A 5853-nucleotide genomic window follows, 5' to 3' on the forward strand; every position below is an offset into this window, starting at 1 on the left:
GCTGTTCATAAGTCATTCCAGGCACCTTGAGGCTGTCCCAGTGAGGATGGGGCAGTGGCAGTGACTGTGTGAGGGTGTGATGTACAACAGCAAGGGGCTGCACGAGGTGGCAGAGCATCCATTCCCAGAGGATTCCTCCCACTGCCTCCGTGTCTGGCCAAATGGGGCTCTGAAAACAGCACTGAGGCCCCTTGGTGGCTCTCAAACCCCCCGAGAAGCTGAGTTTCTCCACTGCTGGCACAATGCACATCTCCCAAGCAGCTCAAAAGCCACTCCTGCCAGCTGAGAACATCACCAGAGCACCACGCTGCCATGCTCCACCCAGAGGAACCACAACTCCTCCGGAAACCTGTGCCAGGGCCTCACCACCCTCACAGGGAAGAATTTCTCTTTAATATCAAATCTAAATCTACCATCCTTCACCTTGAAGCATTTCCCCCTTGTCCTGTCCTGCCATCAAGGACAGGGAGAAGACACAAACAACAAACCTGATCAGCCATCCCACACGGAGGAAGGAATAAAAGGCCCCTTGCATATTTCTGCAGCAGCCATTAGCCACTAATTGCTGCGCTTTACAATTGCTCTGCTACTTACTGCACTCCTGAACTTCTGCACTTGCTGCACAAGCCTTCTCCCCAGCACTGATAGCATCTCTGTAATCCCAGGGCTGCCAGGCAAACAGGGAGCTGGCAGGGGAGTGCTGGAGCCATAGCTGGGAAGGAGCCCGTGCCAGGTCCTTGCACCCTCCCTACAGCCCTTCAGAGCTGCTTCCCTCCTACCTCTGGGATCCACAAGGAAATAGAGGGGAAAGGTGGATCCTGCTAATCCTGCAGGTCCCAGCTGCTCCCCTTGGCCAAGAGAGGCACCCAGCCACCGCCTGGCTGAGCTGCTCTGGTGGGCACGGCGTGACATTGCCATGGCAAACACAAAGCTGGGCAAGACAGGGGGATGAGGACAGCCAACAACACCCACACTTCTTAAACCCAGCAGTCACCTTCCCTGGGAGAGGCTGAGCTGTCACTCAAGTCAAAAGAGTGAATTAATGCCATGAGCAGGAGGCCCAGGTTTCTAATTAAACTGGAAAGTTGGACCGTGTCATGCTGGATTTAGCTGTGCTGTCTTGCAACACCTCATTAACCCAGGGCACTCTCTCGTTAGGCTTCTGCTGCTCCGAAACCGCCCCCGCAGGTAGGGCTGGACACCCAGCTGGGGGAAAATGTCAACACCTGGTCCAAAAAATAATCCCCGGGGAAGCCACAGTAATTGCTTCAGACTGACGGACAAGCCAGCACTGCCCAGGGAAACCACGCTCACCTCGGGCTGTTTGTCCTTAGCGTGAGAGGCAAAAAAGGAGAATTAGACGATTTTATAAAATCATCACACGTGAATATCTCTCCCGGTAAGTGCTGCGAGCCCGAGCGTGCTGTGAGAGGGTGGCTGGGCAGGGCCGGGCTGCATGGCGCAAAAAGGAAAATAAACAAACTCAGCCCCGCCGGCTGAGCACACGGGAACCGCGCGTCCCCTCCGGGATGCCCGGGAGGCACCGAGGAATAAAGAAAATAAATGAACAGCCCCGCAGGCTGCGGCGGGAGCCGCCGGGACGCCGGGAGGTGGCGGTGCCGAGGCGCCGGAGCTCGGGCAGCCGGGAGCGGGGAGCGGGGAGCGGGGAGCGGGCATCCCCGGCGCTGCCGCCGCCAGCGGGCGGACGCGGCCGCGCCAACATCTGGCTCAGCATCTGGAGCGCGAACGGAGCGAGAGGAGCCGCAGCGGCCGCTGCTGCGCCCACCCCGGGGAGCCCCGCGTGGGGCCGGGGCTGCGGGACCCCCGTGGGGGACAAGAGAGGGGGAGCGGGGTCACGGTCCCGTAAAAGCGCTCATCCCACAGAGCGGCCTCTCCTTCCTCTTCCTCTCACCCTTCACCCATGAGACAGAGCTCGGCCCCGGCCCGGAGAGCCAAACCAGCCCGAGGAGGGAGCCTGGAATGGTCTGTCATTAAAGTCTGGGAACTGATGGCAATCCAAGCAAAAGGAAAGCTTGGGTTTCTGCTGCTTTCCTGTGGTTGGCATGTTGGGAAGGCTGCCGGAGGACACACACAGGATGGGAGCTCTGGGACATTGTGCTGGCCACCACTGGTCCCATCGGGCAGCATCGTCCCCTCGGAGGCTCCAGCAAGGACCCAGGGAGCCCCACATCCCCAGACTGGCCCCTGGTGATGCCATCCCTGCAGCTCTCCCTGGCAACGGGATGTCCCCCCCCCCCCTCCACACACCCTCCCCCGGCACCCTCCACTGCCCCCCAGAGCTCCCTCCCCACTGGCCCAAGCTTATGCCAAACCATTTTGGGATGTCCTGACTGAGAGAGGCTCTTGGGACAGCACATCTATTCCCCTTTGTGCCCTGACTCCACTTTTAGAGCCAGTATCTGAAGAATTCCCCAGCTGAGCAGGGAGCTGGGGTAAAGCTCTGTCCAGAGTAGCAGAACAGTGTAAATCTGTTGGTTAAAGAGGAGCGATTTCCATGAGGAAGGCCCCGTTGGGAAGAATGGAGGGATTTGCTGAGCAGAGCCTGCCAAACCCCTGCCTCCAGCATCAGCACGGTTCTTGCAGGTTGGGCTCTCCCTCAGCACGTGCAGCAATTTGTTCTGGCTAGTCAGGGCGGCTTGTGGCAAGTGCTAATCCCAGCTCCGGGGTCGAGCGCCTCAGGAGAGGGGAGAGGGCCCCACTGGCAGCCCTGGCTCCTCCCCAGGAGCTGAGCATCCAAAAGCAGCAGCTTTGAGTAATCCCCACACAAAGAGGTGGTCACTGCTAATGGGTTTACCTGCTTAATTCCCCCCGGCCCTTCCTGCCTCTCCGGGTTTTCCCTTCCCACTGGCTCGGTGCTGCAGGAAACTCTGCTTCCCACATTAAGCAGATTGTCTGCAGCAGGGCAGGCAGATGCATTTATCCTGCAGAATTCCCCGGCCGTGACACGGCGGCGTTTCCAGGATATGAATCCTCTGTCCCTCACATCCTTCCCTGCTCCGGAGCTGAGCCACATTTATCAACTTATCACCCGAGGCACAGGGCATCTTCAGGCCCCTGGCTCCCCAAGCACTTCCCCTGGGACGCTCTGCTGTCACCCCCAGCTGCCCAGAGGAGCCCTGATGCTCGTGGTGACCACCAGACCATCTCCCACCCACTGCCAGGGCTCATCCCTGCCCAGCCCAGCCCCACATCAGAGGGTCCTGGGGGTGGATATGTGTGGGACAAGCTCAAACACTCCTCACTACCCCAAATTTACTGCTTTCTGCAGAAATTATCCCAACATGGGTTTGCTCTTCTTGCAGGAGAGAAGGTGGGAAGGACATTCACACCCACCTGTGCCACAAGAGCCAACCCCTGCGACGTGCCTCAGTTAAAAATGGTTTCTAAGCTCAGGCTAGGAAATGTTGGCCCAATCTGGGGAGGATGGGCTCTATCCCAGCACTGCTGGGCTGCAAAATAATTTCCAGGCACAGCCATAGAAGTTGCAGCTTGATAACTCGGGCTGCAAGGTTTGTGCTCCTTGGAGAGCAAGGCCCCAAGCTCAGGTCCAAACCCTGCTCTCCAAGGACAGCCCCAGCTTTCCAAAGCAAATCCAGGCACAACTCAAAGCCATCAGAATCCAATTGCTGCTCACTCGAGCACATCCCCCTTGTCACTGAGCATGGAAATTCAATATGTGGGAAGAACTTGCAACAAAAAAAATGAAATTCTGTTTATTTTCTTAGCAGGAGTTTGGCCTAAACCCTTCACTTTTGGAAAGAGAGTCAGTGACTCTGTCACTTCTTTTTTTACCCTCCTTTAATTACTTTCTAACCTAAATGAGAACCAAGAGGAAGGCTTGGGGCACTATCACAGCAGCCTTGGCCAGATGTACCCTGGCCAAAAATGTGATTCCAAAATGAGACAGAGTGCACTGAATTATAACTAAAGCACTGTTGTACCAAGTTTCCTCAGAATCTGGACAAGTATTTCCCAATACAAAATAAATCTTTTTTTTTTCCTAGCCAAACAACCTGTGTAAGAGCTTGGGAAGGGCATCCCTGCAGATGTCAGTTGTCACTGCAGATGCTCTGTCCAGAGGAAAAGGCACACGGACACTGTGCAGCAGCTTTAGCTCCACCAACACCGTGGGGAAGCCCTCAGCCCAGGCTGCTGTGCTGGGGAGCAGCTCCTTCACACGCCAGGTGTAACTTGCTGTGTGCACCACTGAGTTCACTTTGTGTTAAGCCCATCTGGACACGGAACCATTTCCTCCTCCCCAGCACTGCCATGCTGCTAAGCCCCAGCCATTAACACTGTCTCCACCAAGGAGCAGAGAGGTCCCCAAGGCTCCTCTGCTCCCCCAGCCTGCTCTGGGCTGGGTTTCTGGAACAGATTTTCCTCCCTCCTGATGCTTGGGACACATTAATTCATTCTGTGCCCATGGGATGGGTCCCAGCATGCACAGAGCAGCTCCATGGTCTGTCCTGCTCCCCCAGCCAGGAGCTGTTCCATTCTGCTCCTCCAAACCCTTCAAACCCACCTCTTCTCCTTCCTCATTGAAATGCAGGCTTATATCTCTTTTTTTTTAGTAAAATCCCTTTTCTGTTGTCCCTCACAGCTCTCTCAGGTGCTGCCCACGTTCCCAGGCCCTGCTGTCTCTCAGGTGCTGCCACAGCTCCTGCCCTGCTGCTGCCCCGCCACCTCCCAGCTCCCCTGCCTCTGTAACCAGCCAGAAGTGACACCCCACAGAAGAGTTCAGCCAGCCTGGGAGTGGCTCCTGCCCCCCTTGGCTGCCTGAACAGCGTCCAAAAGCAATTCCACAGCACAATAACCGCGGTCAGGAGCGCGGAGGTTCCGCAGGGACAGACAGCAGCAGCACCCTCGTTCCCACCAGGATTTTTCCCCAAGGCCATTTCCATTCCTTTTGGGGTTTTCTTGAGAGTCTGGGCTGTCCCCCTGGCAGGCTGTGCTGCCTGGCCCTGTCCCCACACAGTCCTTGTCCCCTCAGGGCACAGGGAGCCCAAGGAGGCCAACACAAACTGCCACCGGGACGCCACGCGTAACGCTGACAAATCTCCTAATAAGTGTTGAAAATAAGAAGAAAAGAAGAAATAAAAGGAGCCAGAGGAAGGAATCTGCTCGGGGAACAGCTCCATGTGGGCTTGGCACCAGGGCACTCACCACATCAGCGCCGAGGGGACGATGGGTCCTGGCCAGACGGTGCTGCTGGCCCCAGCCCCGCAGGGATTCGGCCACTTCAAACGCTGGGGCTGCAGGGATTCTCTGCTGACAAGGGGCCACGCAGCCAGGGATTCCTGAAAAAAGAAAATGGCTGGGTGCTTCCCTCACTTCCCTGCCCTGGCCAGGCTGGGAAGGGTCCCCAGCAGCAGGAGCTGGGGGCTGTGGGCAGCATCACCTCAGGTCTCTGTCCCACAGCCATCGCTTCCTGCCTGCGCTTTGTTTATCCCACGGGTTTATTTTCTATACAGTTTGTCCTGAATTATGGCAGTTTGGGCTTTCAAGGCTTTCCTATCCACTGGGGTAAACCCCACATGTGGGATGACAAAGAGATGGAATCAGCCAGGGCTGACTCTGTGCTCTGGCTTCTGCCAGCTCCACAGAGGCTCTATGGGCTTTGGGGGTTTTGTTTCTTGGCCCTTTATTTGGTTTTTTTCCCCTCTTTTTTTCAACTGAACTTGTGATTTTAACACTTCCTAGCTTAAATATTTTCAAAAGTTAGAAATAGGAAAAAACAAAAAGCTCCACTGCTAACAACTTTTCCAGGTTGTCATGAAAATAAGAGAATCTCTCAGGATGCTGTGGGTGATTGCTGGGATGTGCCAACGGAAC

The sequence above is a fragment of the Haemorhous mexicanus genome, chromosome 15 (genome assembly GCF_027477595.1).
Source record: "Haemorhous mexicanus isolate bHaeMex1 chromosome 15, bHaeMex1.pri, whole genome shotgun sequence".
NCBI lineage: Eukaryota > Metazoa > Chordata > Aves > Passeriformes > Fringillidae > Haemorhous > Haemorhous mexicanus.